Source organism: Mobula birostris, chromosome 6 (assembly GCF_030028105.1).
Source record: "Mobula birostris isolate sMobBir1 chromosome 6, sMobBir1.hap1, whole genome shotgun sequence".
NCBI classification, from domain to species: Eukaryota; Metazoa; Chordata; class Chondrichthyes; order Myliobatiformes; family Myliobatidae; genus Mobula; species Mobula birostris.
In genome coordinates this window covers 172,536,287-172,549,233 of record NC_092375.1, presented here as the reverse complement: position 1 = coordinate 172,549,233, position 12,947 = coordinate 172,536,287, and the positions used below count along the sequence as shown (strand labels likewise).

Sequence of the window (12,947 nt, the reverse complement as noted above, 5' to 3'; positions counted from 1 at the left end):
CCAAGTTTTCCTGAGAAACAGAAACGTTGTGGAGCAAAAAACTAAACTTTTTTCCTCTCACGGCTGCCTAACTGGCCGAGTACCTCTGGCGCTTTTCTTTGTTTTTGGATTTCCAGTATTTGCAATATTTCATGTTTGTTTCACAGAATGTTTAGGGTGGGACTGATCTGAAAGAATAATGACTTCACAAGTATCTATTCCTTTTATGGTTCCACATATTTATACAGAGTAGGGGCAGCACAGTTAGCGCAATAGTACCAGCCATTGCCGACTGGCATTCAATTACTGTCTGTTCTTCCGGTGACTGTGGGATTCCCTTCCACATTCCAAAGATGTACAGGAGGGTTAGTGAGTTGTGGGCATGCTCTGTTGGCACTGAGAGGTTGGCAATACTGACGGGCTGCCCAGCACAATCCACTGCCTGTATTGCTTGTTGATGCAAAATGATTGCATTTCACTGTCTGTTTTGATGTACATGCGACAAATAAAACTAATCTTCACCTGTATATTAAAGATGAAAAAGCAAATGCTTTATCAGTCAAAAATCTATAGCAATTCATGGCACAGGATGCCACTAGGGGCCCCTTACCAACATGCCTCTCAAAACTGACCATTTAAATAAATTCCACATCTCAGCTCCTGGCCCACAGTTGAGGAAATAGACTAGGAAGTCCTCACCTGGGTACTAAAAAATGTGGCAAGACTTTCTGCCTCCACCAACCTTTTAAGCATTTAATTTCAGATTTGTGACACACAAAGACAAATTTTTTTTTCTATTCAGTTTCTAATGTTCCTATCAATTAATATAACTGCACATGCTGAGGAAAGCATTTCCTTCTTGTTGTCCCATATTTGCCTCGCAATTTTATGTGGGTATTAAATTACCACCCCCCACCCTCAATCTCTGTCGCTTTAACCACAATAACCTCAGTGTAGTTGCTCTCTTCCATTAACAATAATTCTCTAGTCCTGTCAACATCAAATTACCTCTGCACCTTTTCTAATGCTTTTATATCCTTCCAACAGTGTGGTGTAAAGGACTCTGTCTGTGATGTTATACGGTTTTAGTATAACATGCTGTTTGTGTACTGACAGTGAAGAAAGTAGCCCCTCTGAGCTCTTAGCATTTGAAAAAAAAGGTATTTGCCTGCTTTCCATCCTGTCTTGTGTATCCCAATGTACTTCATGACCAAAGCCACTGATTTACATACAATCATAACTGTGACATTTTTTTTTCTCAAGAATAATAATATGCACAGCAAGGCCTTTACTACAACTTAAATTAGTAATCCAAGAGTCACCTGCTTTGCAAATTCAGTGCAACTATAGTCTTAAAGTATATTTTAACAACATTGATAAGGACAATACAAACAGCATATATATCTGAATGCCACTAACGTAACATTTCTTTAGAAATGGATACTCTCCCCAAAACCATCAGCTCTGATCAGTCAAAAGAGTAGCAGCAAGAAGGGTAATGCAGTAACTGCATTCACACCTACACTCCTCCACCTAGCAGCTCAGTGTCTCATTCTGCTGGGTATGACCCTAGGATTTCAAACTTGTATTGCACCTACCTGGAGCTTGGCACATGTCACTTCATCTCTGCTGCGTCCAGTTAAACAAACTCTCTCTCTATTCACTCGCTTAATATCCCACAAATATTTACTAAGGTAACAGGTATAGAACCATTTAGTTATAAGGAGAAAACAAGAAAAAGAATGCCCTCTTTTCTCTGGAACATATAAAGTTAAATAGATCAAGCAGGATGCACTTAAAATGTTATGGATATTTTACTCACTAAATAAATGAAAATTATTTGATAGATGGGTTTAGTGAAGAGGGAATATAAATTCAATGGAATTGGAGCCTAGAACATATCGCAATATTGGAATTACTGGAAGAAAGGGAAAAGTGTGAATTTGTTTTGTTTTATTGAAATAAAAAGGATTTCTAGGGATGGAATGATGTGCGAGCAAATGTATAATAGAATACTTCTCAAGTTTTCATGTTAAATATTATTGGTATACATTTTAAATTAAATAAGGACTTTCCTTCATGGTGCACACATAAGCTAATACACCAAATGTTGCTGTATTGAATGTTTATGATTCAATGATTAATTGACTGATTTTGTACACATCTACAGAGATGTGGAGCAGTAGATCAGCATTTTTTCAGTATGCTGAGAAGAGCAGCAATATATGTGGCCAGCTAGTCTTCTTTATGCCATTGGTATAATTGAGCAACACATTGGAAATGTAAAATATTTCTGGAACTGAAATACTACGCAAGATTTTGAGCTATGAAATTGTGAGGGACTGCAGCACTAAAATCTTTACAAAACATTCCACTTTAATCACAAAAGCTTGTTTTTGTGAAATCTGTAAACTCCAATTATTGCCTCACGATCTGTGGTTTAAAGCCACCAGCTAAGCCAGGCAAAGAGTCATAAAAAAGTACAGCACAGACACAGGCCCTTCAGCCCATCTAGTCCATGCTTAACCATTTAAACGACCTAGACCCATTGACCTGCTCCCAGACCATAGCCCTCTACACCTACTATCCATGTACCTATCCAAACTTTGCTTAAATGTTGAAGTTGAGCTCGCATGCACAACTTGCGCTGGCAGTTCGTACCACACTCTCATGACCCTCTGAGTGAAGAAGTTTCCCCTCATGTTCCTCTTAACCCTTACATACTGTTCGGGTCAAATTTGACCTATTTTGACATTTGACAGCAGTAAAAACACCCTAAAAGCCATTTTTTTTAAAGCTGAAATTTGATGACTTTTCCTAAAGTGACCCAAATTACACAAAAATGAAAAAAATTAAATTTTATACTTTTGTACAGGTGCTACAAATTTTTGTACATTGATGCTGACCTGGAACAATAGAAATGGAATAAATGTGGAACGTATCCACCAGTGTGGGTCAAATCAAGGAAAATGGTAGTTTTAGGGTCAAAAATGGAAGACCATGGATGTGACTGACCTACATGCCTACATGGGGCTTCTAATACAGGCCGGTGTGTATAGGTCCGGAGCTGAGGCTGCTTCTAGTCTTTGGAATGCTGAGCCGGGAAGACCAATTTTTTCGTGCCACCATGTTCCTGGAAATTTTCCGTACCAGATTGGCGGTGCTCAGATTTGACAACCGTGAGACAAGATCTGCGCGGTGTGTCTTTGACAAACTGGCAGCAATCAGGGATGTCTGGGTCAAGATGGGTGAAACGGCCGCCTCTCATGTACAACCCTGGTCCTGAGGGTCACAGTGGATGAAAGACTGGTTCCATTCAAAGGTAATAAATGCCTGTCCTTTTATTGTTAAACTAGCTAATCACTGCTTCAATATACACATGCTATTGGTTGTAATCAAATGATGTTTCCCCTTTTTGTGTTTTTCAGGTCACTGTCCTTTCCTCCAGCACATGCCTAGCAAGCCAGGACAACATGGAATAAAATTATGGGCAGCCTGTGATACACGTTCCAGTTATGCTTGGAATTTGCAAGTATATACTGGGAAGCCAGCTGGGGGAGCCCTGGAGAGAAAACAGTGTTAGAGATGACAGAAGGGCTAAGAGGACACAACGTGACCTGTGACAACTTCTTCACATCTCAAGAGCTTGGTCAGGCGCTCCTGAAGAAGAACATCACCATGGTGGGCACTGTGAGGCGGAACAAGCCTGAGATGCCACCCGCTCTGACTGAAAGAAGGGGTAAGAGACGTCTTGCCTTCTAAGTTTGCTTTCATCCATGACACCACAGTTGTCTCATATATGCAAAAAGAACAAGAATGTGATCCTCATGAGCACTTTACATAAGGCTGCAGAGGTCAACGATCGGGGAACAGAAAACAAGCCATCATCCTGGACTACAATGCCAACAAAGGGCGGGGGGGGTTGACAACCTTGACAAAGTCATAGGCACACACAGCTGCAAGAGGAGACCAGCTCGCTGGCCTCTTGCTGTATTCCATAACATCATTGATATATCGACTAACAATGCCTTTGTCGTATGGAGTGAGCTGAACCCTACCTGGAGGGCAAGCAAGGGGAACTGGAGGAGGTTCATTTTGGAGGAGCTGGAAAGGCCCTTCTGATTCCTTTTATGCAAGGGCGAAACCACTTTCCCGCACGGCAGCCTCAGCAGCACTGGTAAGGGCAGTGCAGCGATCCGAACCTGGCCCTCATCAACAACAAGTCCCACGAGAAGCCAACACAAGGGGATGGAAGAGAAGAAGATGCAACTTATGCTCTGCAAAAGAGGACTCCAAAACTGAGACAACTTGCTGCAAGTGTGGGAAACACATATGCAAGCGCCACACACGCAAGGTTTCCTACCACTGCCTTGAATGCGAAAACACGAGGAAATCTGCAGATGCTGGAAATTCAAGCAACACACATCAAAGTTGCTGGTGAACGCAGCAGGCCAGGCAGCATCACTAGCTCTTCCTTCAGTTAGTCCTGACGAAGGGTCTCGGCCTGAAACATCAACTGTACCTCTTCCTAGAGATGCTGCCTGGCCTGCTGCGTTCACCAGCAACTTTGATTTGAATGCGAAGACTAGTTTGCAAATAGCAATTATTTTTTTGTTTTGTTTGTTCCAGTATGTTCTTGCCATTTTCAGTTTCAATAAAATATATTTAAATCATTATGGCTGTTATGTTTTCATGCCTTAGGTAAAATAGGACATGATATTGTGTGATAGTAGATGTTTTTTTTCCATAAACGAGTGGTGTACAACCTAAAAAATACATTCTCCCTGCTCCCTGAAATATTAAGGATTAATCACCAATTTATGAATGTCAGATAGGCTATTTATACATTCTAAATAGATCTGTGGTTGAAAATTTGGTATAGACACTTGTTATGAGGGATTCTTGGGCCGGGTCAAAATTGACCTGGACCATACTGTGAAGGCATAGAATATGAACAGTATGTAAGGGTTAAACTTTTCACCTTTCACCCTTAAACCCATGACCTCTAGTTATACTCCCACTCAACCTCAGTGGAAAAAGCCTGCTTGTATTTACCCTATCTATACCCCTCATCCTTTTGTATATTTCTATCATATCTCCCCCTTAATCTTTTACGTTCCGTGGAAAAAATGCTAACCGATTCTCATAGTCATGTCCTCCAGTCCCAACAACATCCTGTAAATTTTCTCTGAACTCTTTCAGTCTTTTTTACATCTTTCCTGTAGGGAGAGAGATTAAAAACTTGGCTGAGTGATGCAATAACACCAGCCTCTCATTCAATGTCAATAAGACCAAGGAACTGATTTTAGACTCCAGGAGAGGGAAACCTGAGGTACATGAGGCATGAGGATCATGGAGGATCAGAGGTGGAAAGGATCAGTAGCTTTAAATTCCTGGGTGTCACTATCTCAGAGGACCTGTCCTGATCCTATCATGTAAATATTACTGTGAAGAAAGCACACTGCGCCTCTGCTTCCTCAATGGTCTGCGAAGGTTTGGCATCTCATCGAAAACCTTGGCAAATTCTATAGATGTGTGGTGGAAAGTGTGCTGACTGGCTGCATTACGGCCTGGTATGGGAACACCAATGTCTTTGAGTGGAAAATCCTACGAATGAATTCGGCCCAGTACATCACAGGTAAAACCCGCCCAATCATTGAGCACATCTACATGAAACACTGCCGTAGAAAAGCAGCATCCATCATCAAAGATCTTCACTACCCAGGCCATGCCCTTTTCTTGCTGCTGCCATCAAGTAGAAGGTACAAGAGCCTCAGGACTCACACCACCAGGTTCAAAAACAGTTACTTCCCCTCAACCATCAGGCTCTTGAACAAAAGGGGATAGCTATGCTCATTTAAATACTCTGTTATATTGTTATTTCATGCTTGTTATTTATTGCTATTTATTTATATCTGCATTTCCACAGTTTGTTTACAGTTTACAGTTCCTGATGTTTACAACTTAAAGTTACTGTTCTATAGATTTTCCAAGTATGCCTGCAGAAAAAGAATCTCAGGGTTGTATGTGGTAACATGTATGTACTGTGATAATAAATTTTACTTTGAACTTTCAGGTAGGTGACCAAATCTTACTAAAAATAAGATCCTCAAACCTCTTGTTCTCTATCTTTACTTTTAATTTCATATGTTGTAGCAGATGTCATGTGCTATGCCATGTCATGTCAGTATTTATTTAATAAATATGTAAATTATTAAAAAGAAATCCTTATATTCTGTAACTAGGGCAAACCAGGGCTTACTTTTATTACAGGTTCTAAAGACCATTATGTATGAATACATTGTGGCAACTTTTACATCATGGTAAAATTTCATCCCATAAAAATAGTAAGTAGGTTAAGCTAGCAATAGAAATGAGATACTGTTAATAACATTCATAAGTTCATTTAATGTTGTGGAATTGTGGCTGTGTGTAATCAATCCATCACCAACAGGTGGCGCCCACGTTACAGAATTCACATCCTGTGTTATGTAATTCTCTAGAGATGCAACCTTAATTTAGGTTCCAGGAGATATATCCAATACTTCTGTATCTACTGTTATTTTCAAAAGACATAAAAATCACTTAAAAGGTAAATTTCACAATTTATATAGTGCATTGTAACACCGTTCATAAATGTAGAGGACACAAAGACAAAATGCATCCATTTCAACAGGCCAAGTTAAATGTTTGTGAAGAGCATCCATTTACTTCTGTTAAGTATTCAAGGACGATGATCCAGTATGAAGCAGATTCAGGGTGTCATTTCTACATCTACACATACGTTCACACAGTACCTTTATGAGTTGTCTGTTTGCTTCCATACCCTCACTGATGATCACATTTTGCAACTGAGGACATTTATTAAATATTTAAAATATTGTATAAAAAATGAAAAGCACCGTCTACAATCACTCATGAAAAGATTGAACAACCATTTCCAGCTCAGTGGAATTCAGTTAGCATTTACATGTAAGTTCCAGAAATATGAAACTGTTTCTTCATTTACTAACCCTGAACCAGGTCTTCCAAGTCTCTTTGCAATTCCAGTTTCTAAATTCTCTCCCCTTTTAGAAAATAGTCTACACATTTATCCTTTCTGCAAAAGTGCATGCCCAAGCGACTGGTAGTTGTGATTACTGATTTTGGAACTTCCTTCACTACCAAAATTTATTTCTACAGCATCTTTTGAAAGACGTTACCATTTTATGATCATCGGGCACTACCTTTGAATCTATAGAGGCTTGGATTGGAATGTCATGGCCAGTGGCTCTGTAATGTCCTCTTCCTTTAGTAACTAGCAGTCAATCAATTTTATCCCTACCCAGAAACACAACATCATCTTCTGCTGTTGTGATACCAGCAGTACCTCTCCCTTGAACTGATATCCTCTTTTCCTCCACAAATAGATTACTTTTTTTGTTTTCTTTTTGCTCTACTTTTCCTCTTAAAACCCTTCTTTACGTACATTTGCCTTTGAAATAGATTTTGACTCCCTTCTATGCTTGCTGCCTGTCTTTTCTCATGCACTTTCTCAGCCTCTCTTGCCCTTTTTAACTTCTCCTCTCAACTTCCTGTAATCAGTCTAGTTCTCACTTGCATTACAACCTAGCATCAGCTAGTTGTGTTTTTGCTAGTTCTATTTTCCTCTGAATGCGGATCATACAGCTATGACTATACCTTCTTTCCTCCTTGACGTCATGGGAATTCTACAATCTCAATTTATCCAGGTCAGGTCAGCTCAGCTCTCATCCCAATTGAAATTCACTCTTCATTCATGACTGCTTTGATCTTCAAGTGGTCTATATATTTTTCCCAAAGTAATTCAAAATTTTATGCTTGCTGTTTTCTGGATGTTGCCCTGTTATACATGTTCTACTTGGCTTGCTTCATCTCCCTGAACAAGTCCAGGAATTCAGTGTGATCCAGAAATATACAAATTGAGAAAGTTCACTTGAACATTCAGAATATCCTCTCTCCATTACAGCATTGATAGGCAAGACAATAGCATAGCCTTCATTTCCATTCACAATCAGACAATGAAAACAGTCTAGGGCTACCTGCAGAAGACCCAGAAAACATTCAGACATGGGCTCAAGTGAGGATTAGCATTTATGCCAGACATGATATCCTCCAACAGGGCAGAATCTGACCACCTACCCGAAATTCAAGTGAATTACCAATACCAAGTACTCCACCATCAACATCCTATCCAGAAACCCAACTCGAACAGCCACATAAGTTGTGACTTCAAGAGGATGTTAGTGGCTGGGGATCCTGCAGCAAACGATTCACTTGAAAACTTCCCAACAACATGTAAAAATAAACAGGACTGTTTGACTGGCTGAGTCAAGTTCCACTCAATGAGCTCCAAATCACTGAAAACAAAGTAACCCACAAACAAGAGAAAATCTGCAGATGCTGGATATCCGAGCAACACACACAACATGCTGGAGGAACTCAGCAGGTCAGGGAACATCTATGGAAAAAAGTATAGTTGATGTTTCGGGTCGAAACCCTTCGTCAGGACTCAGTAACCTACTTGGTTGCTACCTACTTATCACCACAGGCTTTCACACAGCCCACCAGGAAGGCAGCATACAGTGTCAACAAAATACACAGTGGTCTACAAGTTCCCAGGAAAGCCACACAATATGCTGGTTTGGCAGTATACTGGTGCTTTGTTGATGCAATATACTGACACTGTCTAAATTCAGGGACATTAGGACTTTAACATTTTGAAACAGCACAAGGGTTGAGGGAAATTCAAGGTGGTAGTGCCTCATTATCTTTTCAAAGGCAAATAGGGAAGGACAGGAAATGCTGGTCATGCCTGCGATAACCTTATTGCATTTCTTTTCTCAGTTCTTATCCGGCAACCTGGGCAAAGGACAGATTTCCTACTGATAACTGCATTTTATTTTTCACACTATTGTAAAACTACAACTAATCTTGTACGGAATTTGAAATGCAAATGAAGTTACTTACCATCCTGAAGGATCCCCTTCATTCAATTCATTAGCTTCTTAAAATTATTAGAAGTAACTTTTCTTCATGATGAAAGATTGCCAACTTTATTTACAGCTACTGAGGTTAACTGAATATATTGGCATATTGTTGCAAACACTGTATATTTAAATAACTATGATTTTCTTCTATCAAGTGACTGAAATGAGCTACAATGATTATCATCAGCTTTAAGTTAATTTTGTCAAGATGTTTCTAGACTTTAGCTCTGTTGATAGAGTAATGGGTGATAGATTTTTTGTTCCCACGCACTGACAGTATAGCAGTAGGAATCTTATAAAAGTGGCCAAAGCTCAATCGCCTCATGTAATTAGGAGAGAAATCACTAAGCATTTCATGGTTTCAAGCACACTGAAATGGTAACTGAGGAAGGTTGATTCTTGGCTATCCATACAAGCTTTCTAATACCACAGATATCCAGCAGCAAATTGCCTTTCTCCCCACTGTAATGTTTAAGTGTATCCAAAGTCTTAGACCTTTACAAATTCTCATTACATCCAGTGTAAGTTATACTTGGTTACTGATCTGATGACGAGTAAGATTTGTTTGACATATGAGTATTCTCTGTGCAATATTCAACCAAACTCATTGCATGAACCGGTATAAGTAAATTCCTAATTTCAGGCTGTAAAAGATGGAAATTTAGATGGTGTGAAATTCAATGGCACAAGCTATTTGTTCTGGCTTCCCTTTGCCATAGGGACCTTGGATTCAATTACTGATCTTTGACACAGTCAGAAAACCGCATGTGCTGCAGGTATCAGAAAGTGGGAATTTACTAAGCAAACTCTGAATGTTTTGCAACTATAAGTAGCTCAAATTGTTCTTAGGCTCTTAAATAATGCTGTTTTCTGAGGCCAACAGGTGATCAGTCATCAATTATCTTTGATATCAGTAAACCTTTAGACTTAAACAGTATTTGATGGTGATGGGAATGGGCTAGAAATAGCATTAGAGTGAGATCACATGTGATCAAAAGGGACTCAGGAGGTCTTATGATCCACCGGTTATCTTTTCTCTGTTATCTTTTGTAACAATCCAAAATTATCTTCTTCAAATCAAAAATAAATAGTTCAAGACACAAAGAAACAGTGGGTTAGGATAATATTCCCATAGATGGTTGCTCCAGATTTGTAATGGGCTGGATTGGTCAAACCCAAAAGACTCAATTTGTGAGTGTCCAAGTGATGCGGTAATAGGTGTACAAATACAAGAAAGGAACTTAAGCCCAATTTATTATCATAAGACAGAAAGCACATATAACCCACATAAAACACTTTGTAGAAAATTCCGCAAAGATTTCAGGGCTCACAATACATTGTCTCCATTTGATTGTTGACAATCAATTCTGTCACAAATCTGCAGCTGACCAAAGAAGTGGGAAAATTGCCCATGAAATAAATTTGGAAAGGAAGATCACTATTAGAAATTGAAACTACAATTACTGTATCAATTCATTCTGCTTGCTAATGTTGCTTAAGGAAGGATGTGTGTGTTCTTACCTGACCTGTTGATCTCAGATGCACCAATGTGGTTGACCCTATTTCATAATAAAATGGTTTAGCAAGGATGACCAGAAATGGATAACAAATGAAGAAAGCTAATGGCATGTTAGCCTTCATAAAAAGGGGAGTTAAGTATAGGAGCAAAGAGGTCCTTCTGCAGTTGTACAGGGCCCTGGTGAGACCACACCTGGAGTATTGTGTACAGTTTTGGTCTCCAAATTTGAGGAAGGACATTCTAGCTATTGAGGGAGTACAGCATAGGTTCACGAGGTTAATTCCCAGGATGGTGGGACTGTCATATGTTGAAAGATTGGAGCAACTGGGGTTGTATACGCTGGAATTTAGAAGGATGAGCGGGAATCTGATTGAAACATATAAGATTATTAAGGGATTGGACATGCTAGAAGCAGGAAACATGTTCCCGATGTTGGGGGAGTCCAGAACCAGAGGCCACAGTTTAAGAATAAGGGGTGAACAATTTAGAACAGAGTTGAGGAAAAACTTTTTCGCACAGAGGGTTGTGGTTCTGTGGAATGCTCTGCCTCAGAAGGCAGAGGAGGCCAATTCTCTGGATTCTTTCAAGAAAGAGTTAGATAGAACTCAAAGATAGCAGAGTGAAGGGATATGGGGAGAAGGCAGGAAAAGGGTACTGATTATGGATGATCAGCCATGATCACAGTGAATGGTGGTGCTGGCTCAAAGGGCTGAATGGCCTACTCCTACACCTATTGTCTAAATGGTAGGCTTGAACATAGAAATCTACAGCACATTACAGGTCCCTCAGCCCACAATGTTGGGCCGACTACTCTGGAAACTGCCTAGCATTTCCCATCTGTATAGCCCTCTATTTTTCTAAGCTCCATGTACCTATCTAAGTGGCTCTTAAAAGCCCCTATTGTATCCACTTCCACCATCACCACCAGCAGTGCATTCCACACACCCACCACTGTGTGAAAAACTTAACCCTGATATCCCCTCAGTACCTATTTCCAGGCACCTTAAGACTATGCACCCTCATGTTCGACATTTCAGCCCTGGGGAAAAAGCCTCTGGCTATCCACATGATCAATGCCCCTCATCTTATACACCTCACTCAGGTCACCTCTCATCCTCCATCGCTCCAAGGAGAAAAGGCCAAGTTCACTCAACCTATCCTCATATGTTACACCCTCCAATCCAGGCAACATCCTTGTAAATCTCCTCTGCACTCTCTAATGGTTTGCCTGGGATATCTGGATTCTAATACACAAAAATAAACTACCAGATCTTGACTGTTCTTCTTTCCAAAATCATCAAACCATTTCCAAGATTGGGAGCTCAGGACTACAGGGTTTAAAAGGGAAAATGAGCAAATTTTGCATAAGTTGAATATAAATAAATTTCAAAAGATCTACAAATTACTGAGGCCCTCCATTGATTGGGGTCAGCTATGTATATTGTGTCCTAGCTGTCGTACATGAGCCAGGGCAGTACGATAGAGAGAGCAAACTGTCACCCACGCAGCAGGCTCCCCCTCTCCACACAGCTGTTGAATCCAAAGGAACGACAGAGACTGGTCCAGTTTGGCACCAGTAGCATTGCAGGAGCTGCCAGTCAGTGTTGAACTCAAATTAGGACTGTGGATTTTCCCCATAGGGTTTATTTCTGAAGCCTTCCCCATGAGTGGGTACGGCCGCAAGGCAGCAGACGGTGAGATCAGTTTTCCTTCTCCTAGATGAGCAGCCAGCCCTGGTTGATGAGCCCCATCTGTCTGAAGTGACTGGGTTTTAGGTGCCAGTAACCCACCTTTTCCCCTCTTCCTGTCAGTAGAAATAGTTCCGCTGGGCTTAGTAGCTAAGCCAAACAAGGTGGCCAGGAGTTGGACTTGATTGTCAGAGGGCATTTGAGATGCACACCATTGGGAGCATTTAATAGATAGTGGGAGCTTGTCCCAACTGCCCCCCTCCCCCACCAGCTGTAACAAATGTAAGGAACCCAATTCCTAGGACATAAATAAATGGACATTTTTTTCCTCTAAAGGTATTTTGTCTGGACCCAAATAAATCATTCAGCTTTTGCTTGATAAACTTTAAAAGTTTACTAGAAGTTTTCAGAGTTAGTAAGAATTTTTAAATTAATTCCAAATAATAAGGATAAACTTGTCATAATGTTACTGTCTTTGTGATACACCATCAGTTTTCAAGGAAGTGTCACCAAGATCTAGATGACATTTCCCTGAAAAATGACCGTGTATTACAAAGACTGTGATAAATCTAGATGACTAAGCAATCTACTCATACAAATTCATTGGTAAAATGTGCACATCTGAAATTACAGACAGTTGACTAAAAGCTGAAATTAAAACCAAGAAAAGATAGCCAAAACGATAAAACAAAATGATCTTTAAAGCAGCGATATTGACCCATTAAATTAAATGCCAAAGTCCAACTGAGAGAA

At 40.1% G+C, this 12,947-nt stretch overlaps 1 pseudogene; it reads left to right on the top strand.

Moving 5' to 3' along the window:
• The window catches only part of LOC140198765 (piggyBac transposable element-derived protein 4-like), a 29,811-nt pseudogene that overhangs the window by 15,886 nt on the left and 978 nt on the right, over nucleotides 1-12,947 (top strand).